Source organism: Hyla sarda, unplaced genomic scaffold (genome assembly GCF_029499605.1).
Source record: "Hyla sarda isolate aHylSar1 unplaced genomic scaffold, aHylSar1.hap1 scaffold_67, whole genome shotgun sequence".
In the NCBI taxonomy this organism is placed as follows: domain Eukaryota; kingdom Metazoa; phylum Chordata; class Amphibia; order Anura; family Hylidae; genus Hyla; species Hyla sarda.
This window is the reverse complement of record NW_026610686.1, coordinates 251,522-275,648: the sequence shown is the minus strand read 5'-3', so window position 1 is coordinate 275,648 and position 24,127 is coordinate 251,522. Positions and strand designations below refer to the sequence as shown.

The 24,127-nt window shown below is 46.1% G+C and overlaps 1 long non-coding RNA gene across 1 annotated transcript; it reads left to right on the top strand.

Moving 5' to 3' along the window:
* Positions 1-3,879: 3,879 nt before the first annotated feature.
* On the top strand, positions 3,880-23,905 carry LOC130343148 (uncharacterized). The gene is made up of 3 exons (XR_008882554.1): positions 3,880-4,106; positions 10,784-10,879; positions 23,787-23,905. It is a non-coding gene; the product is annotated as an uncharacterized LOC130343148 (long non-coding RNA).
* The last annotated feature ends 222 nt before the right edge of the window (positions 23,906-24,127 follow it).

The following is a 24,127-nucleotide window of genomic DNA, read 5'->3' as shown; positions in this document are numbered from 1 at the left end:
TATTGTGGAGGGCCCCATTGATTGGTGTAGAGGTCTTAGTTATTGTGGAGGGCCCCATTGATTGGTGTAGAGGTCTTAGTTATTGTGGAGGGCCCCATTGATTGGTGTAGAGGTCTTAGTTATTGTGGAGGGCCCCAGTGATTGGTGTAGAGGTCTTAATTATTGTGGAGAGTCCCACTGATTGGTGTAGAGGTCTTAGTTATTGTGGAGAGCCCCATTGATTGGTGTAGAGATCTTAGTTATTGTGGTGGGCCCCATTGATTGGTGTAGAGGTCCCGGTGATTGTGGAGGGCCCAATTGATTGGTGTAGAGGTCTTAGTTATTATGGAGGACCCCATTGATTGGTGTAGAGGTCCTGGTGATTGTGGAGGGCCCCATTGGTGTAGAGGGCCCCATTGTTGGTGGAGAGGTCCCGGTGATTGGTGTAGAGGTCTTAGTTATTGTGGAGAGCCCCATTGATTGGTGCAGAGGTCTTAGTTATTGTGGAGAGCCCTATTGATTGGTGTAGAGGTCTTAGTTATTGTGTAGAGCCCCATTGATTGGTGTAGAGATCTTAGTTATTGTGGTGGGCCCCATTGATTGGTGTAGAGGCCCCGGTGATTGTGGAGGGCCCAATTGATTGGTGTAGAGGTCTTAGTTATTATGGAGGGCCCCATTGATTGGTGTAGAGGTCCTGGTGATTGTGGAGGGCATCATTGGTGTAGAGGGCCCCATTGTTGGTGGAGAGGTCCCGGTGATTGGTGTAGAGGTCTTAGTTATTGTGGAGAGCCCCATTGATTGGTGCAGAGGTCTAAGTTATTGTGGAGGGCCCCATTGATTGGTGTATAGGTCTTAGTTATTGTGGAGGGCCCCATTGATTGGTGTAGAGGTCTTAGTTATTGTGGAGGGCCCCATTGATTGGTGTAGAGGTCTTAGTTATTGTGGAGGGCCCCATTGATTGGTGTAGAGGCCCCGGTGATTGTGGAGGGCTCCATTGTTGGTGGAGAGGTCCTGGTGATTGGTGTAGAGATCTTAGTTATTGTGGAGTGCCCCACTGATTGGTGTAGAGGTCTTAGTTATTGTGAAGGGCCCCACTGATTGGTGTAGAGGTCTTCGTTATTGTGGAGGGCCCCATTGATTGGTGTAGAGGTCTTCGTTATTGTGGAGAGCCCCATTGATTGGTGTAGAGGTCTTCGTTATTGTGGAGGGCCCCATTGATTGGTGTGGAGGTCTTCGTTATTGTGGTGGGCTCCATTGATTGGTGTAGAGATCTTAGTTATTGTGGTGGGCCCCATTGATTGGTGTAGAGGTCCCGGTGATTGTGGAGGGCCCAATTGATTGGTGTAGAGGTCTTAGTTATTATTGAGGGCCCCATTGATTGGTGTAGAGGTCCTGGTGATTGTGGAGGGCCCCATTGGTGTAGAGGGCCCCATTGTTGGTGGAGAGGTCCCGGTGATTGGTGTAGAGGTCTTAGTTATTGTGGAGAGCCCCATTGATTGGTGCAGAGGTCTAAGTTATTGTGGAGGGCCCCATTGATTTGTGTATAGGTCTTAGTTATTGTGGAGGGCCCCATTGATTGGTGTAGAGGTCTCCGTTATTGTGGAGGGCCCCATTGATTGGTGTAGAGGTCTTAGTTATTGTGGAGGGCCCCATTGATTGGTGTAGAGGTCTTAGTTATTGTGGAGGGCCCCAGTGATTGGTGTAGAGGTCTTAATTATTGTGGAGAGTCCCACTGATTGGTGTAGAGGTCTTAGTTATTGTGGAGGGCCCCATTGATTGGTGAAGAGGTCTTAGTTATTGTGGAGGGCCCCATTGATTGGTGTAGAGGTCTTAGTTATTGTGGAGGGCCCCAGTGATTGGTGTAGAGGTCTTAATTATTGTGGAGAGTCCCACTGATTGGTGTAGAGGTCTTAGTTATTGTGGAGAGCCCCATTGATTGGTGTAGAGATCTTAGTTATTGTGGTGGGCCCCATTGATTGGTGTAGAGGTCCTGGTGATTGTGGAGGGCCCAATTGATTGGTGTAGAGGTCTTAGTTATTATGGAGGACCCCATTGATTGGTGTAGAGGTCCTGGTGATTGTGGAGGGCCCCATTGGTGTAGAGGGCCCCATTGTTGGTGGAGAGGTCCCGGTGATTGGTGTAGAGGTCTTAGTTATTGTGGAGAGCCCCATTGATTGGTGCAGAGGTCTAAGTTATTGTGGAGGGCCCCATTGATTGGTGTAGAGGTCTTAGTTATTGTGGAGAGCCCTATTGATTGGTGTAGAGGTCTTAGTTATTGTGGAGAGCCCCATTGATTGGTGTAGAGATCTTAGTTATTGTGGTGGGCCCCATTGATTGGTGTAGAGGTCCCGGTGATTGTTGAGGGCCCAATTGATTGGTGTAGAGGTCTTAGTTATTATGGAGGGCCCCATTGATTGGTGTAGAGGTCCTGGTGATTGTGGAGGGCCCCATATGTGTAGAGGGCCCCATTGTTGGTGGAGAGGTCCCGGTGATTGGTGTAGAGGTCTTAGTTATTGTGGAGAGCCCCATTGATTGGTGCAGAGGTCTTAGTTATTGTGGAGGGCCCCATTGATTGGTGTAGAGGTCTTAGTTATTTTGGAGGGCCCCATTGATTGGTGTAGAGGCCCCGGTGATTGTGGAGGGCTCCATTGTTGGTGGAGAGGTCCTGGTGATTGGTGTAGAGATCTTAGTTATTGTGGAGAGCCCCATTGATTGGTGCAGAGGTCTAAGTTATTGTGGAGGGCCCCATTGATTGGTGTATAGGTCTTAGTTATTGTGGAGGGCCCCATTGATTGGTGTAGATGTCTCAGTTATTGTGGAGGGCCCCATTGATTGGTGTAGAGGTCTTAGTTATTGTGGAGGGCCCCATTGATTGGTGTAGAGGTCTTAGTTATTGTGGAGGGCCCCAGTGATTGGTGTAGAGGTCTTAATTATTGTGGAGAGTCCCACTGATTGGTGTAGAGGTCTTAGTTATTGTGGAGAGCCCCATTGATTGGTGTAGAGATCTTAGTTATTGTGGTCGGCCCCATTGATTGGTGTAGAGGTCCCGGTGATTGTGGAGGGCCCAATTGATTGGTGTAGAGGTCTTAGTTATTATGGAGGGCCCCATTGATTGGTGTAGAGGTCCTGGTGATTGTGGAGGGCCCCATTGGTGTAGAGGGCCCCATTGTTGGTGGAGAGGTCCCGGTGATTGGTGTAGAGGTCTTAGTTATTGTGGAGAGCCCCATTGATTGGTGCAGAGGTCTAAGTTATTGTGGAGGGCCCCATTGATTGGTGTAGAGGTCTTCGTTATTATGGAGAGCCCCGTTATTGGTGTAGAGGTCTTAGTTATTGTGAAGGGCCCCATTGATTGGTGTAGAGGTCTTCGTTATTGTGGAGGGCCCCATTGATTGGTGTAGAGGTCTTCGTTATTGTGGAGAGCCCCATTGATTGGTGTAGAGATCTTCGTTATTATGGAGAGCCCCGTTATTGGTGTAGAGGTCTTAGTTATTGTGGAGGGCCCCATTGATTGGTGTAGAGGTCTTCGTTATTGTGGAGGGCCCCATTGATTGGTGTGGAGGTCTTCGTTATTGTGGTGGGCTCCATTGATTGGTGTGGAGGTCCCGGTGATTGGTGTAGAGGTCTTAGTTATTGTGGAGGGCCCCATTGATTGGTGTGGAGGTCTTCGTTATTGTGGTGGGCTCCATTGATTGGTGTGGAGGTCCCGGTGATTGGTGTAGAGGTCTTCGTTATTGTGGAGGGCCCCATTGATTGGTGTGGGGGGTCCCGGTGATTGGCTCTCATTCATGCCTCTCTAGTACATGGTCTCAGGTTTGTGGGAGGTGACTGGATATTCACACGATTCCTCTTTTCTCCAGCAGAGGGCGCTGTAGCCTCATCCATAACAAGCAGCGCTGCCTCCCCCCTCTCTGGGCAGAAGCTGAATAGAATCTGTATCCTGGGAGGAGGGTGACAGCAGATCTGTATCAGGCAGTGCGGGGTCCTGGTGGGCTGCACAGGCTGGGCAGGGGCTTCTGCTGCTGTTTGCTGTCGGTGATCAGCTGCCTGGAGACATTATATCCCTGCTGTGCCCACAGCTGGAGCCTCACCGCAGGATGGCACTTCACATGGCATCAACACAGCCTGAGGTAAGTCTACATACACCCAAACCACCCCACCCCCTGCCCAATTGTCACACTTGTTGCATTTAACCCCTTCACTGCCCAGAGAGCTTGGCATTGCACTGATTGACAACAAAACACAATGCTGGCTCACTGCCATGTAGTGTCACAGCTGCCACATCAGAGAAGGAAGGGTTAATATACACATTTAAAGCTTCCCCACTGCACCTCTGAGAGGGAAGGGTTAATATACACATCCAGTGCTCCCTGCTGCACCTCTGTGAGGGAAGGGTTAAAATACAAATCCAGTGCTCCTGCTGCACCTCTGTGAGGGAAGGGTTAATATACACATCCAATGCTCCCCCCCTGCACCTCTGTGAGGGAAGGGTTAATATACACATCCAGTGCTCCCTGCTGCACCTCTGTGGGGGAAGGGTTAATGTACACATCCAGTGCTCCCTGCTGCACCTCTGTGGGGGAAGGGTTAATGTACACATCCAGTGCTCCCTGCTGCACCTCTGTGAGGGAAGGGTTAATATACAAATCCAGTGCTCCCTGCTGCACCTCTGTGAGGGAAGAGTTAATATACACATCCAATGCTCCCCCCCCTGCACCTCTGTGAGGGAAGGGTTAATATACACATCCAATGCTCCCCCCCCCCTGCACCTCTGTGAGGGAAGGGTTAATATACACATCCAGTGCTCCCTGCTGCACCTCTGTGGGGGAAGGGTTTAATATACACATCCAGTGCTCCCTGCTGCACCTCTGTGGGGGAAGGGTTAATATACACATCCAGTGCTCCCTGCTGCACCTCTGTGAGGGAAGGGTTAATATACACATCCAGTGCTGCCTGCTGCACCTCTGTGAGGGAAGGGTTAATATACACATCCAGTGCTCCCTGCTGCACCTCTGTGAGGGAAGGTTAATGTACACATCCAATGCCCCCCCCCCCCTGCACCTCTGTGAGGGAAGGGTTAATATACACATCCAGTGCTCCCTGCTTCACCTCTGTGAGGGAAGGGTTAATGTACACATCCAGTGCTCCCTGCTTCACCTCTGTGAGGGAAGGGTTAATGTACACATCCAATGCCCCCCCCCCCCCTGCACCTCTGTGAGGGAAGGGTTAATGTACACATCCCAATGCCCCCCCCCCCCTGCACCTCTGTGAGGGAAGGGTTAATATACACATCCAGTGCTCCCTGCTGCACCTCTGTGAGGGAAGGGTTAATGTACACATCCAGTGCTCCCTGCTGCACTCTGTGAGGGAAGGGTTAATATACACATCCAGTGCTCCCTGCTGCACCTCTGTGAGGGAAGGGTTAATATACACATCCAGTGCTCCCTGCTGCACCTCTGTGGGGGAAGGGTTAATATACACATCCAGTGCTGCCTGCTGCACCTCTGTGAGGGAAGGGTTAATGTACACATCCAGTGCTCCCTGCTGCACCTCTGTGGGGGAAGGGTTAATATACACATCCAGTGCTCCCTGCTGCACCTCTGTGAGGGAAGGGTTAATATACACATCCAGTGCTGCCTGCTGCACCTCTGTGAGGGAAGGGTTAATATACACATCCAGTGCTCCCTGCTGCACCTCTGTGAGGGAAGGGTTAATGTACACATCCAATGCTCCCTGCTGCACCTCTGTGAGGGAAGGGTTAATGTACACATCCAGTGCTCCCTGTATGTGGGGGAGGGGCGGGTGTATTTGGGCTCTGTATGTGGGGGAGGGGCGGGTGCATTTGGATCTGACGCTGCTGTTTATATTTTGGAGAATGTCTGATCGGGGGCGGGGGACCGCTGCACCGCGCTCACCGTCTCTTTTATACAGTGTCCTGAGGAGACGCCGGAGAACTGATCCGTTATCAGCCACACAGGAAAGCAGGGTCACCTGTCACCCCCATCCCGAGGTCACATGGGTAGGGACCGGCTCACTGTCTGCAGAGTCGTCTGGAGGATTTCCTGACATATATACAGCCACATATATATATATACAGCCACATATATATATACAGCCACATATATACAGCCACATATATATATATATACAGCCACATATATATATATATACAGCCACATATATATATACAGCCACATATATATATACAGCCACATATATATATACAGCCACATATATATATACAGCCACATATATACAGCCACATATATATATACAGCCACATATATATATACAGCCACATATATACAGCCACATATATACAGCCACATATATATATACAGCCACATATATATATACAGCCACATATATATATACAGCCACATATATATATACAGCCACATATATACAGCCACATATATACAGCCACATATATATATACAGCCACATATATATATACAGCCACATATATATATACAGCCACATATATATATACAGCCACATATATACAGCCACATATATATATACAGCCACATATATATACAGCCACATATATACAGCCACATATATATATACAGCCACATATATACAGCCACATATATATATACAGCCACATATATACAGCCACATATATATATACAGCCACATATATATACAGCCACATATATATACAGCCACATATACCTCTGACATATATATACAGCCACATATATACAGCCACATATATATATACAGCCACATATATATACAGCCACATATATATACAGCCACATATACCTCTGACATATATATACAGCCACATATATATACAGCCACATATATATACAGCCACATATATATACAGCCACATATATATACAGCCACATATATATACAGCCACATATACCTCTGACATATATATACAGCCACGTATACCTCTGACATATATATACAGCCACGTATGCCTCTGACATATATATATACAGCCACGTATGCCTCTGACATATATATATATATATATATATACAGCCACGTATGCCTCTGACATATATATATATATATATACAGCCACGTATGCCTCTGACATATATATATATACAGCCACGTATGCCTCTGACATATATATATATACAGCCACGTATGCCTCTGACATATATATATATACAGCCACGTATGCCTCTGACATATATATATATACAGCCACGTATGCCTCTGACATATATATATATATATATACAGCCACGTATGCCTCTGACATATATATATATATATATACAGCCACGTATGCCTCTGACATATATATATATACAGCCACGTATGCCTCTGACATATATATATATATATATATATATATATATACAGCCACGTATGCCTCTGACATATATATATATACAGCCACGTATGCCTCTGACATATATATATATATATACAGCCACGTATGCCTCTGACATATATATATATATACAGCCACGTATACCTCTGACATATATATATATATACAGCCACGTATACCTCTGACTTATATATATATACAGCCACGTATACCTCTGACTTATATATATATACAGCCACGTATACCTCTGACTTATATATATATACAGCCACGTATACCTCTGACATATATATATATATATATACAGCCACGTATACCTCTGACTTATATATATATATACAGCCACGTATACCTCTGACATATATATATATATATATATATATATATATATATACAGCCACGTATACCTCTGACATATATATATACAGCCACGTATACCTCTGACATATATATATACAGCCACGTATACTCCCACATACTTGCAAAGATCATTGTTACCTTCTGGAGCTCCACACTGGGGGCGCTATTGCTTTGGTTCCTATGGAAAGATTTAGCTGCTGGCATGGTGGTGAAAGATGGTACTGCAGGTAGGAGAATCGATTTCACCATAAGATTTGCAGCCAGATGTTGTGAGGTTTATTTACACGGTGAGTGCACTCGCTCGGCGCACTCCCTCGGCGCACTCGCTCGGCGCACTCGCTCGGGGCACTCGCTCGGGGCACCATTATTACTGGGGGGGCGGGCCAATAATTACTGGGGGTGGAGCCATTATTACTGAGGGCGGATCCATAATTACTGGGGTCGGTGCCATTATTACTGGGGGGCGGGCCTATAATTACTGGGGTGGAGCCATAATTACTTGGGGCGAAGCCATTATTACTGAGGGCGGATCCATAATTACTGGGGCCGGTACCATTATTACTGGGGGGCGGGCCTATAATTACTGGGGGTGGAGCCTCAATTACCAGGGGTGGAGCCATAATTTACTGAGGGAGAGCCATAATTACTGTGGGGGGAGCCACAATTATGGGGGGGCAGTGCCATTATTACTGGGGGGCGGGCCTATAATTACTGGGGGTGGAGCCATTATTACTGAGGGTGGATCCATAATTACTGGGGCTGGTGCCATTATTACTGGGGGGCGGGCCAATAATTACTGGGGGTGGAGCCATTATTACTGAGGGCGGATCCATAATTACTGGGGTCGGTGCCATTATTACTGGGGGGCGGGCCTATAATTACTGGGGGTGGAGCCTAAATTACCAGGGGTGGAGCCATAATTTACTGGGGGAGAGCCATAATTACTGTGGGGGGAGCCACAATTATGGGGGGGCAGTGCCATTATTACTGGGGGCGGGCCTATAATTACTGGGGTGGAGCCATAATTACTTGGGGCGAAGCCATTATTACTGAGGGCGGATCATTAATTACTGGGGCCGGTGCCATTATTACTGGGGGGCGGGCCTATAATTACTGGGGGTGGAGCCATAATTACTTGGGGCGAAGCCATTATTGCTGAGGGCGGTGCCATTATTACTGGGGGGCGGGCCAATAATTACTGGGGGTGGAGCCATTATTACTGAGGGCGGATCCATAATTACTGGGGTCGGTGCCATTATTACTGGGGGGCGGGCCTATAATTACTGGGGTGGAGCCATAATTACTTGGGGCGAAGCCATTATTACTGGGGGTGGAGCCATTATTGCTGAGGGTGGATCCATAATTACTGGGGTCGGTGCCATAATTATTGTGGGCGGTGCCATTATTTCTGGGGGTCTGTAGAGCGTGTGAAGCCCCCAGACGTATTGTCCCCTCTGTGTGACATGGCGGAGGGTGTCTCCATGTTTGTTCGCCATATCGATGTTTGTTGCGGTAATTTCACCATAATCTGCACCGGAAATCTCCTGGAAATCTGCAACGGTTTCCGACGCTGCCAGGGGGTGAAGGGAGGGAGCGGCACTACAAGTACCAGAACAAGGTCCCCCCCAGGCGGTAATACCCATGGGGCCCCTCACTAGAATTAGGTTTATTTTTGTGCATTGGATCCACATGTAAATGAAGGTAAATCATTGTCAGGATCTCCCGCAGCCTGCTCCTAGACAGCTGATTGAGTGATACATTGTAACAAATTCTCCACTGTAACAACATTAAATGTTTCCGTTCTCTGACAGCAAACACAGATGTTAAAATTATAGGAATCGAAACACAAAATCCACGATAAATTTTTACGATTATTAATATTTCACAGATCCTGAAGCGACATCAGGGGAGCTGGCACCTTCCAATACCACTGTCAGCCTGTAGAGGGCGCTAATGGGGACTAGTCCTGTATTGATATGGGGGCACTGTGGATGTTACAGGGTGTACTGTTATGGGGGCACTGTGGATATTACAGGGTGTACTGTTATGGGGGCACTGTGGATATTACAGGGTGTACTGTTATGGGGGCGCTGTGGATATTACAGGGTGTACTGTTATGGGGGCGCTGTGGATATTACAGGGTGTACTGTTATGGGGGCGCTGTGGATATTACAGGGTGTACTGTTATGGGGACGCTGTGGATATTACAGGGTGTACTGTTATGGGGGCGCTGTGGATATTACAGGGTGTACTGTTATGGGGGGCGCTGTGGATATTACAGGGTGTACTGTTATGGGGGCGCTGTGGATATTACAGGGTGTACTGTTATGGGGGGCGCTGTGGATATTACAGGGTGTACTGTTATGGGGGGCGCTGTGGATATTACAGGGTGTACTGTTATGGGGGGCGCTGTGGATATTACAGGGTGTACTGTTATGGGGGCGCTGTGGATATTACAAGGTGTACTGTTATGGGGGCGCTGTGGATATTACAGGGTGTACTGTTATGGGGGCGCTGTGGATATTACAGGGTGTACTGTTATGGGGGGCGCTGTGGATATTACAGGGTGTACTGTTATGGGGGGCGCTGTGGATATTACAGGGTGTACTGTTATGGGGACGCTGTGGATATTACAAGGTGTACTGTTATGGGGGCGCTGTGGATATTACAGGGTGTACTGTTATGGGGGGCGCTGTGGATATTACAGGGTGTACTGTTATGGGGGGCGCTGTGGATATTACAGGGTGTACTGTTATGGGGGCGCTGTGGATATTACGGGGTGTACTGTTATGGGGCGCTGTGGATATTACAGGGTGTACTGTTATGGGGGGCGCTGTGGATATTACAGGGTGTACTGTTATGGGGGCGCTGTGGATATTACAGGGTGTACTGTTATGGGGGCACTGTGACGCTCTGGTTCTGCCCTCCCCCCGGGTGCAGGTTCTGGGTGGCGCGGGGTGGAGCTGGGATATACTGAGCTTGTAGTCACATGTGGCAGCTGATATATCCTCAGCCCTTTAACCCTCTACACCCTGCAGCACACACTCAGTGCGGCTATAACTCTCCCAGCTCAGCCGCATCCACCCGCCCTCCCGTGTATTATATATTATGGCTCTGATGCATCTTTCCCCTTCACAGAAGAAGCCGGAAAAGGAGAAGGACGAGGAGAGCGAAGATGAGAGCGAAGTCCTGGAGGAGAGTCCCTGCGGCCGCTGGCACAAGAGGAGGGAACAGGTACCGAACCATTATAATCGTGATAGTGTAATACCTGATCATTATAATCGTGATAGTGTAATACCTGACCATTATAATCGTGATAGTGTAATACCTGATCATTATAATCGTGATAGTGTAATACCTGACCATTATAATCGTGATAGTGTAATACCTGATCATTATAATCGTGATAGTGTAATACCTGATCATTATAATCGTGATAGTGTAATACCGGACCATTATAATCGTGATAGTGTAATACCTGACCATTATAATCGTGATAGTGTAATACCTGATCATTATAATCGTGATAGTGTAATACCTGACCATTATAATCGTGATAGTGTAATACCTGACCATTATAATCGTGATAGTGTAATACCTGATCATTATAATCGTGATAATGTAATACCTGATCATTATAATCGTGATAGTGTAATACCGGACCTTTATAATCGTGATAGTGTAATACCTGATCATTATAATCGTGATAGTGTAATACCTGATCATTATAATCGTGATAATGTAATACCTGATCATTATAATCGTGATAGTGTAATACCTGATCATTATAATCGTGATAGTGTAATACCTGACCATTATAATCGTGATAGTGTAATACCTGATCATTATAATCGTGATAATGTAATACCTGATCATTATAATCGTGATAGTGTAATACCTGATCATTATAATCGTGATAGTGTAATACCGGACCATTATAATCGTGATAGTGTAATACCGGACCATTATAATCGTGATAGTGCAATACCGGACCATTATAATCGTGAAAGTGCAATATCTGATCATTATAATCGTGATAGTGTAATACCTGATCATTATAATCGTGATAATGTAATACCTGATCATTATAATCGTGATAGTGTAATACCTGATCATTATAATCGTGATAGTGTAATACCTGACCATTATAATCGTGATAGTGTAATACCTGATCATTATAATCGTGATAATGTAATACCTGATCATTATAATCGTGATAATGTAATACCTGATCATTATAATCGTGATAGTGTAATACCGGACCATTATAATCGTGATAGTGTAATACCGGACCATTATAATCGTGATAGTGCAATACCGGACCATTATAATCGTGAAAGTGCAATATCTGATCATTATAATCGTGATAGTGTAATACCTGATCATTATAATCGTGATAGTGTAATACCTGACCATTATAATCGTGATAGTGCAATACCTGATCATTATAATCGTGATAGTGTAATACCTGATCATTATAATCGTGATAGTGTAATACCTGATCATTATAATCGTGATAGTGTAATACCTGATCATTATAATCGTGATAGTGTAATACCTGATCATTATAATCGTGATAGTGTAATACCGGACCATTATAATCGTGATAGTGTAATACCGGACCATTATAATCGTGATAGTGCAATACCGGACCATTATAATCGTGAAAGTGCAATATCTGATCATTATAATCGTGATAGTGTAATACATGATCATTATAATCGTGACAGTGTAATACCCAACCATTATAACTGTAGCGGGGGTTATTCCTGACCATTATAACTGTAGCGGGGGTTATTCCTGACCATTATAACTGTAGCGGGGGTTATTCCTGACCATTATAACTGTAGCGGGGGTTATTCCTGACCATTATAACTGTAGCGGGGGTTATTCCTCACCATTATAACTGTAGCGGGGGTTATTCCTCACCATTATAACTGTAGCGGGGGTTATTCCTCACCATTATAACTGTAGCGGGGGTTATTCCTGACCATTATAACTGTAGCGGGGGTTATTCCTGACCATTATAACTGTAGCGGGGGTTATTCCTGACCATTATAACTGTAGCGGGGGTTATTCCTCACCATTATAACTGTAGCGGGGGTTATTCCTCACCATTATAACTGTAGCGGGGGTTATTCCTGACCATTATAACTGTAGCGGGGGTTATTCCTGACCATTATAACTGTAGCGGGGGTTATTCCTCACCATTATAACTGTAGCGGGGGTTATTCCTGACCATTATAACTGTAGCGGGGGTTATTCCTGACCATTATAACTGTAGCGGGGGTTATTCCTGACCATTATAACTGTAGCGGGGGTTATTCCTCACCATTATAACTGTAGCGGGGGTTATTCCTGACCATTATAACTGTAGCGGGGGTTATTCCTGACCATTATAACTGTAGCGGGGGTTATTCCTCACCATTATAACAGTAGCGGGGGTTATTCCTCACCATTAGAACTGTAGCGGGGGTTATTCCTGACCATTAGAACTGTAGCGGGGGTTATTCCTGACCATTAGAACTGTAGCGGGGGTTATTCCTGACCATTAGAACTGTAGCGGGGGTTATTCCTGACCATTATAACTGTAGCGGGGGTTATTCCTCACCATTAGAACTGTAGCGGGGGTTATTCCTCACCATTAGAACTGTAGCGGGGGTTATTCCTGACCATTAGAACTGTAGCGGGGGTTATTCCTGACCATTATAACTGTAGCGGGGGTTATTCCTGACCATTATAACTGTAGCGGGGGTTATTCCTGACCATTATAACTGTAGCGGGGGTTATTCCTCACCATTAGAACTGTAGCGGGGGTTATTCCTGACCATTATAACTGTAGCGGGGGTTATTCCTCACCATTAGAACTGTAGCGGGGGTTATTCCTGACCATTAGAACTGTAGCGGGGGTTATTCCTGACCATTAGAACTGTAGCGGGGGTTATTCCTGACCATTAGAACTGTAGCGGGGGTTATTCCTGACCATTAGAACTGTAGCGGGGGTTATTCCTGACCATTAGAACTGTAGCGGGGGTTATTCCTGACCATTATAACAGTAGCGGGGGTTATTCCTGACCATTATAACTGTAGCGGGGGTTATTCCTGACCATTATAACTGTAGCGGGGGTTATTCCTGACCATTATAACTGTAGCGGGGGTTATTCCTGACCATTATAACTGTAGCGGGGGTTATTCCTGACCATTATAACTGTAGCGGGGGTTATTCCTGACCATTATAACTGTAGCGGGGGTTATTCCTCACCATTATAACTGTAGCGGGGGTTATACCTGACCATTATAACTGTAGCGGGGGTTATTCCTGACCATTATAACTGTAGCGGGGGTTATTCCTGACCATTATAACAGTAGCGGGGGTTATTCCTCACCATTATAACTGTAGCGGGGGTTATTCCTCACCATTATAACTGTAGCGGGGGTTATTCCTGACCATTATAACTGTAGCGGGGGTTATTCCTGACCATTATAACTGTAGCGGGGGTTATTCCTGACCATTATAACTGTAGCGGGGGTTATTCCTGACCATTATAACTGTAGCGGGGGTTATTCCTGACCATTATAACTGTAGCGGGGGTTATTCCTCACCATTATAACTGTAGCGGGGGTTATTCCTCACCATTATAACAGTAGCGGGGGTTATTCCTGACCATTATAACTGTAGCGGGGGTTATTCCTGACCATTATAACTGTAGCGGGGGTTATTCCTGACCATTATAACTGTAGCGGGGGTTATTCCTGACCATTATAACTGTAGCGGGGGTTATTCCTGACCATTATAACTGTAGCGGGGGTTATTCCTGACCATTATAACTGTAGCGGGGGTTATTCCTCACCATTATAACTGTAGCGGGGGTTATTCCTGACCATTATAACTGTAGCGGGGGTTATTCCTCACCATTATAACTGTAGCGGGGGTTATTCCTGACCATTATAACTGTAGCGGGGGTTATTCCTGACCATTATAACTGTAGCGGGGGTTATTCCTGACCATTATAACTGTAGCGGGGGTTATTCCTGACCATTAGAACTGTAGCGGGGGTTATTCCTGACCATTATAACTGTAGCGGGGGTTATTCCTCACCATTATAACAGTAGCGGGGGTTATTCCTCACCATTAGAACTGTAGCGGGGGTTATTCCTGACCATTAGAACTGTAGCGGGGGTTATTCCTGACCATTAGAACTGTAGCGGGGGTTATTCCTGACCATTAGAACTGTAGCGGGGGTTATTCCTCACCATTAGAACTGTAGCGGGGGTTATTCCTCACCATTAGAACTGTAGCGGGGGTTATTCCTCACCATTAGAACTGTAGCGGGGGTTATTCCTCACCATTAGAACTGTAGCGGGGGTTATTCCTGACCATTATAACTGTAGCGGGGGTTATTCCTGACCATTAGAACTGTAGCGGGGGTTATTCCTGACCATTAGAACTGTAGCGGGGGTTATTCCTGACCATTAGAACTGTAGCGGGGGTTATTCCTGACCATTATAACAGTAGCGGGGGTTATTCCTGACCATTATAACTGTAGCGGGGGTTATTCCTGACCATTATAACTGTAGCGGGGGTTATTCCTGACCATTATAACTGTAGCGGGGGTTATTCCTGACCATTATAACTGTAGCGGGGGTTATTCCTGACCATTATAACTGTAGCGGGGGTTATTCCTGACCATTATAACTGTAGCGGGGGTTATTCCTGACCATTATAACTGTAGCGGGGGTTATTCCTGACCATTATAACTGTAGCGGGGGTTATTCCTGACCATTATAACTGTAGCGGGGGTTATTCCTGACCATTATAACTGTAGCGGGGGTTATTCCTCACCATTATAACTGTAGCGGGGGTTATTCCTCACCATTATAACAGTAGCGGGGGTTATTCCTGACCATTATAACTGTAGCGGGGGTTATTCCTCACCATTATAACAGTAGCGGGGGTTATTCCTGACCATTATAACTGTAGCGGGGGTTATTCCTGACCATTATAACTGTAGCGGGGGTTATTCCTGACCATTATAACTGTAGCGGGGGTTATTCCTCACCATTATAACTGTAGCGGGGGTTATTCCTCACCATTATAACTGTAGCGGGGGTTATTCCTGACCATTATAACTGTAGCGGGGGTTATACCTGACCATTATAACTGTAGCGGGGGTTATTCCTGACCATTATAACTGTAGCGGGGGTTATTCCTCACCATTATAACAGTAGCGGGGGTTATTCCTCACCATTATAACTGTAGCGGGGGTTATTCCTGACCATTATAACTGTAGCGGGGGTTATTCCTGACCATTATAACTGTAGCGGGGGTTATTCCTCACCATTATAACTGTAGCGGGGGTTATTCCTCACCATTATAACTGTAGCGGGGGTTATTCCTGACCATTATAACTGTAGCGGGGGTTATTCCTGACCATTATAACTGTAGCGGGGGTTATTCCTGACCATTATAACTGTAGCGGGGGTTATTCCTGACCATTATAACTGTAGCGGGGGTTATTCCTGACCATTATAACTGTAGCGGGGGTTATTCCTGACCATTATAACTGTAGCGGGGGTTATTCCTGACCATTATAACTGTAGCGGGGGTTATTCCTGACCATTATAACTGTAGCGGGGGTTATTCCTGACCATTATAACTGTAGCGGGGGTTATTCCTGACCATTATAACTGTAGCGGGGGTTATTCCTCACCATTATAACTGTAGCGGGGGTTATTCCTCACCATTATAACTGTAGCGGGGGTTATTCCTGACCATTATAACTGTAGCGGGGGTTATACCTGACCATTATAACTGTAGCGGGGGTTATTCCTGACCATTATAACTGTAGCGGGGGTTATTCCTGACCATTATAACTGTAGCGGGGGTTATTCCTCACCATTATAACTGTAGCGGGGGTTATTCCTCACCATTATAACTGTAGCGGGGGTTATTCCTGACCATTATAACTGTAGCGGGGGTTATTCCTGACCATTATAACAGTAGCGGGGGTTATTCCTGACCATTATAACTGTAGCGGGGGGTTATTCCTGACCATTATAACTGTAGCGGGGGTTATTCCTGACCATTATAACTGTAGCGGGGGTTATTCCTGACCATTATAACTGTAGCGGGGGTTATTCCTGACCATTAGAACTGTAGCGGGGGTTATTCCTCACCATTAGAACTGTAGCGGGGGTTATTCCTCACCATTAGAACTGTAGCGGGGGTTATTCCTGACCATTAGAACTGTAGCGGGGGTTATTCCTCACCATTAGAACTGTAGCGGGGGTTATTCCTGACCATTAGAACTGTAGCGGGGGTTATTCCTGACCATTATAACAGTAGCGGGGGTTATTCCTGACCATTATAACTGTAGCGGGGGTTATTCCTGACCATTATAACTGTAGCGGGGGTTATTCCTGACCATTATAACTGTAGCGGGGGTTATTCCTGACCATTAGAACTGTAGCGGGGGTTATTCCTGACCATTAGAACTGTAGCGGGGGTTATTCCTGACCATTATAACTGTAGCGGGGGTTATTCCTGACCATTATAACTGTAGCGGGGGTTATTCCTGACCATTATAACTGTAGCGGGGGTTATTCCTGACCATTATAACTGTAGCGGGGGTTATTCCTGACCATTATAACTGTAGCGGGGGTTATTCCTCACCATTATAACTGTAGCGGGGGTTATTCCTCACCATTATAACTGTAGCGGGGGTTATTCCTGACCATTATAACTGTAGCGGGGGTTATTCCTGACCATTATAACTGTAGCGGGGGTTATTCCTGACCATTATAACTGTAGCGGGGGTTATTCCTGACCATTATAACTGTAGCGGGGGTTATTCCTGACCATTAGAACTGTAGCGGGGGTTATTCCTGACCATTAGAACTGTAGCGGGGGTTATTCCTGACCATTATAACTGTAGCGGGGGTTATTCCTGACCATTAGAACTGTAGCGGGGGTTATTCCTGACCATTATAACTGTAGCGGGGGTTATTCCTGACCATTATAACTGTAGCGGGGGTTATTCCTGACCATTAGAACTGTAGCGGGGGTTATTCCTGACCATTAGAACTGTAGCGGGGGTTATACCTGACCATTATAACTGTAGCGGGGGTTATTCCTGACCATTATAACTGTAGCGGGGGTTATTCCTGACCATTATAACTGTAGCGGGGGTTATTCCTGACCATTATAACTGTAGCGGGGGTTATTCCTGACCATTATAACTGTAGCGGGGGTTATACCTGGCGGTTTTTATAGTTGCGGGATGGGATCTGTTATTTATTACTGAAGTTCTGGGATCTGAGAGATCTGGGGGAGGTTTCTATTCACTGACAGCAAGCCGTATCTCTAGGTCTGTACATCCCCTTTAATAGCACAGTATAGGGGACACACTGGGAGCGTCTTATGTTCAGGGAGTCTTCTGAGGACCGGCCCAGCCGTCTTATCTTCCCCTCCAGAGGCCTTGGAGCTCGTCTTATCACTGGATTATACCGCGCATCATGTGTGAACTACTATACGTGTTCTCTGCTGTGTCCTGACAGATTGTGCGATAGTGCTGTGTACACAACACGAGGACAACGTGCACCGGGAGCAGTCACATGATGTCATATGGGGAGAGTGTAATACAGAGTATTATAATAGCTACAGCACAGTATGATCATAGAGAGAACTGTGCGGTCATATAGTTACAGCTGCACAGTCCTCTCTATCCCCTCCCTGCACTCATCTCTATGATCATAGAGAGAACTGTGTGGTCATAAAGATACAGCTGCACAGTCCTCTCTATCCCCTCCCTGCACTCATCTATATGATCATAGACAGAACTGTGTGGTCATACAGATACAGCTGCACAGTCCTCTCTGTCCCCTCCCTGCACTCATCTCTATGATCATAGAGGGAATTGTGTGGTCATACAGATACAGCTGCACAGTCCTCTCTATCCCCTCCCTGCACTCATCTCTATGATCATAGAGGGAATTGTGTGGTCATACAGATACAGCTGCACAGTCCTCTCAATCCCCTCCCTGCACTCATCTCTATGATCATAGAGAGAACTGTGCGGTCATACAGTTACAGCTGCACAGTCCTCTCTATCCCCTCCCTGCACTCATCTCTATGATCATAGACAGAACTGTGTGGTCATACAGATACAGCTGCACAGTCCTCTCAATCCCCTCCCTGCACTCATCTCTATGATCATAGAGAGAACTGTGCGGTCATACAGTTACAGCTGCACAGTCCTCTCTATCCCCTCCCTGCGCTCATCTCTATGATCATAGAGAGAACTGTGTGGTCATACAGTTACAGCTGCACAGTCCTCTCTATCCCCTCCCTGCACTCATCTCTATGATCATAGAGGGAATTGTGTGGTCATACAGATTCAGCTGCACAGTCCTCTCTATGCCCTCCCTGCACTCATCTCTATGATCATACAGTTACAGCTGCACAGTCCTCTCTATCCCCTCCCTGCAATCATCTCTATGATCATAGAGAGAACATGTGTGGTCATACAGATACAGCTGCACAGTCCTCTCTATCCCCTCCCTGCACTCATCTCTATGATCATAGAGAGGACTGTGTGGTCATACAGTTACAGCTGCACAGTCCTCTCTATCCCCTCCCTGCACTCATCTCTATGATCATAGAGGGAATTGTGTGGTCATACAGATTCAGCTGCACAGTCCTCTCTATGCCCTCCCTGCACTCATCTCTATGATCATACAGTTACAGCTGCACAGTCCTCTCTATCCCCTCCCTGCAATCATCTCTATGATCATAGAGAGAACATGTGTGGTCATACAGATACAGCTGCACAGTCCTCTCTATCCCCTCCCTGCACTCATCTCTATGATCATAGAGAGGACTGTGTGGTCATACAGTTACAGCTGCACAGTCCTCTCTATCCCCTCCCTGCACTCATCTCTATGATCATAGAGGGAATTGTGTGGTCATACAGATACAGCTGCACAGTCCTCTCTATCCCCTCCCTGCATTCATCTCTATGATCATAGAGAGAACTGTGTGGTCATAAAGATACAGCTGCACAGTCCTCTCTATCCCCTCCCTGCACTCATCTCTATGATCATAGAGGGAATTGTGTGGTCATCCTCTTTCCCGGTCACATACCTGACATTACAGGGTCCTGTTTATGCTCATAGGACAGATCTCCGGCTGTGAGGGGGGGGGATGGGCGCAGGAACCAGATTAGATTCTTATAAACCTGAAAGTGCAAAGTCCTCTGGGGATGAATGTGTAACAAACCCTCAGCAGATTTAGGCATTTACAAGATCGGTATATGCAGGGTGAGGGGGGGGGTGTATGCAGGGTGAGGGGGGGGTGTATGCAGGGAGGGGGGGGGTGTATGCAGGGTGAGGGGGGGTGTATGCAGGGTGAGGGGGGGTGTATGCAGGGTGAGGGGGGGGGGGGTGTATATGCAGGGTGAGGGGGGGGGGTGTATATGCAGGGTGAGGGGGGGTGTATGCAGGTTGAGGGGGGGGTGTATGCAGGGTGAGGGGGGGGTGTATGCAGGGTGAGGGGGGGGGGTGTATGCAGGGTGAGGGGGGGGGTGTATGCAGGGTGAGGGGGGGGGTGTATGCAGGGTGAGGGGGGGGGTGTATGCAGGGAGGGGGGGGGGGGTGTATGCAGGGTGAGGGGGGGTGTATGCAGGGTGAGGGGGGGTGTATGCAGGGTGAGGGGGGGGTGTATGCAGGGTGAGGGGGGGGGGGGTGTATGCAGGGTGAGGGGGGGGGGTGTATGCAGGGTGAGGGGGGGGGGGGTGTATGCAGGGTGAGGGGGGGGGGGTGTATGCAGGGTGAGGGGGGGGGGGTGTATGCAGGGTGAGGGGGGGGGGGGGTGTATGCAGGGTGAGGGGGGGGGGGTGTATGCAGGGTGAGGGGGGGGGGTGTATGCAGGGTGAGGGGGGGGGGTGTATGCAGGGTGAGGGGGGGGGGTGTATGCAGGGTGAGGGGGGGGGTGTATGCAGGGTGAGGGGGGGGGTGTGCAGGGTGAGGGGGGGGGGGTGTGCAGGGTGAGGGGGGGGGGGGTGTGCAGGGTGAGGGGGGGTGTATGCAGGGTGAGGGGGGTGTAGGATCATGTGTGTATATACTGTCCTGATATAACCCCGTGCTTTACTTTTATAATGGTCCAGCACGGGGTTATACTAGGACAGTAATACTTATAATAGTACAGTACAGGGTTATATCAGGACAGTAATACTTATAATAGTACAGTACAGGGTTATATCAGGACAGTAATACTTATAATAGTACAGTACAGGGTTATACCAGGACAGTAATACTTATAATAGTACAGTACATGGTTATATCAGGACAGTAATACTTATAATAGTACAGGGTTATATCAGGACAGTAATACTTATAATAGTACAGTACAGGGTTATACCAGGACAGTAATACTTATAATAGTACAGTACATGGTTATATCAGGACAGTAATACTTATAATAGTACAGGGTTATATCAGGACAGTAATACTTATAATAGTACAGTACAGGGTTATACCAGGACAGTAATACTTATAATAGTACAGTACAGGGTTATACCAGGACAGTAATACTTATAATAGTACAGTACAGGGTTATATCAGGACAGTAATACTTATAATAGTACAGGGTTATATCAGGACAGTAATACTTATAATAGTACAGTACAGGGTTATACCAGGACAGTAATACTTATAATAGTACAGGGTTATATCAGGACAGTAATACTTATAATAGTACAGTACAGGGTTATACCAGGACAGTAATACTTATAATAGTACAGTACAGGGTTATACCAGGACAGTAATACTTATAATAGTACAGGGTTATACCAGGACAGTAATACTTATAATAGTACAGTACAGGGTTATACCAGGACAGTAATACTTATAATAGTACAGTACAGGGTTATATCAGGACAGTAATACTTATAATAGTACAGTACAGGGTTATATCAGGACAGTAATACTTATAATAGTACAGTACAGGGTTATACCAGGACAGTAATACTTATAATAGTACAGTACATGGTTATATCAGGACAGTAATACTTATAATAGTACAGGGTTATATCAGGACAGTAATACTTATAATAGTACAGTACAGGGTTATACCAGGACAGTAATACTTATAATAGTACAGTACAGGGTTATACCAGGACAGTAATACTTATAATAGTACAGTACAGGGTTATATCAGGACAGTAATACTTATAATAGTACAGGGTTATATCAGGACAGTAATACTTATAATAGTACAGTACAGGGTTATACCAGGACAGTAATACTTATAATAGTACAGGGTTATATCAGGACAGTAATACTTATAATAGTACAGTACAGGGTTATACCAGGACAGTAATACTTATAATAGTACAGTACAGGGTTATACCAGGACAGTAATACTTATAATAGTACAGGGTTATACCAGGACAGTAATACTTATAATAGTACAGTACAGGGTTATACCAGGACAGTAATACTTATAATAGTACAGTACAGGGTTATATCAGGACAGTAATACTTATAATAGTACAGTACAGGGTTATATCAGGACAGTAATACTTATAATAGTACAGTACAGGGTTATACCAGGACAGTAATACTTATAATAGTACAGTACAGGGTTATACCAGGACAGTAATACTTATAATAGTACAGTACAGGGTTATACCAGGACAGTAATACTTATAATAGTACAGTACAGGGTTATATCAGGACAGTAATACTTATAATAGTACAGTACAGGGTTATATCAGGACAGTAATACTTATAATAGTACAGTACAGGGTTATACCAGGACAGTAATACTTATAATAGTACAGGGTTATATCAGGACAGTAATACTTATAATAGTACAGTACAGGGTTATACCAGGACAGTAATACTTATAATAGTACAGGGTTATATCAGGACAGTAATACTTATAATAGTACAGTACAGGGTTATACCAGGACAGTAATACTTATAATAGTACAGTACAGGGTTATACCAGGACAGTAATACTTATAATAGTACAGTACAGGGTTATACCAGGACAGTAATACTTATAATAGTACAGGGTTATATCAGGACAGTAATACTTATAATAGTACAGTACAGGGTTATACCAGGACAGTAATACTTATAATAGTACAGGGTTATATCAGGACAGTAATACTTATAATAGTACAGTACAGGGTTATACCAGGACAGTAATACTTATAATAGTACAGGGTTATATCAGGACAGTAATACTTATATTAGTACAGGTCGCGGTGCAGGGGGGGGGCAGTCTCGGTGCGGTGGGGGTCGTGCGGGGGGGGGGCAGTCGCGGTTTGGGGGGTGGGGCATTATTGGCAAGGTAATTGCCGATCCCGATAATGCCCAAAATCGTGATTATCGCCCGATAATATCGGCCAAACCGATAATCGGTTGATCCCTATATACAGAGGAGGGGGGGGGGGTCTACTTGTATCCTAACCCCCTATATACAGAGGAGGGGGGTCTACTTGTATCCTGACCTCTATATACAGAGGGGGGGGTCTACTTGTATTCTGACCCCCTATATACAAAGGGGTATAGGAAAGAATGAATGGGGCGATGTATCGTGAGATTTTGGGTGAAAACCTCCATCCATCAGTAAGGACATTGAAGATGAAATGTGGCTGGGTCTTTCAGAATGACAATGATCCCAAACACACCTCCCGGGCAATGAAGAAGTGGCTTCATAAGAAGCATTTCAAGGTCCTGGAGTGGCCTAGCCAGTCTCCAGATCTCAATCCCATAGAAAACCTTTGGAGGGAGTTGAAAGTCTGTGTTGCCCCAAAACATCACTGCTCTAGAGGAGATCTGCATGGAGGAATAGGCCAAAATACCAGCAACAGTGTGTGAGGACCTTGTGAAGACAGAAATCATGTGACCTCTGTCATTACCAACAGTGTGTGAGAACCTTGTGAAGACAGAAAACATGTGACCTCTGTCATTACCAACAGTGTGTGAGGACCTTGTGAAGACAGAAAACATGTGACCTCTGTCATTGCCAACAAAGGGGATAAATTCAGATAAATTCTTTAACGTGAACCTGTCATCAACTAAAACTTTTTATGTAGATCATACCATTATATGTATATTTTTGTCCCTGCAGATATTGTCTGTGTCTCTATGAGGAGTCCAAATACAGGAAGTGAGGGTGGACAAGCGGGGAACTGTACACTGAGGAGAAGCGGGGCTCTGTACACTGAGGAGAAGCGGGGCTCTGTACACTGAGGAGAAGCGGGGCTCTGTACGCTGAGGAGAAGCGGGGGCTCTGTACGCTGAGGAGAAGCGGGGGCTCTGTACGCTGAGGAGAAGCGGGGGCTCTGTACGCTGAGGAGAAGCGGGGGCTCTGTACGCTGAGGAGAAGCGGGGGCTCTGTACGCTGAGGAGAAGCGGGGGCTCTGTACGCTGAGGAGAAGCGGGGGCTCTGTACGCTGAGGAGAAGCGGGG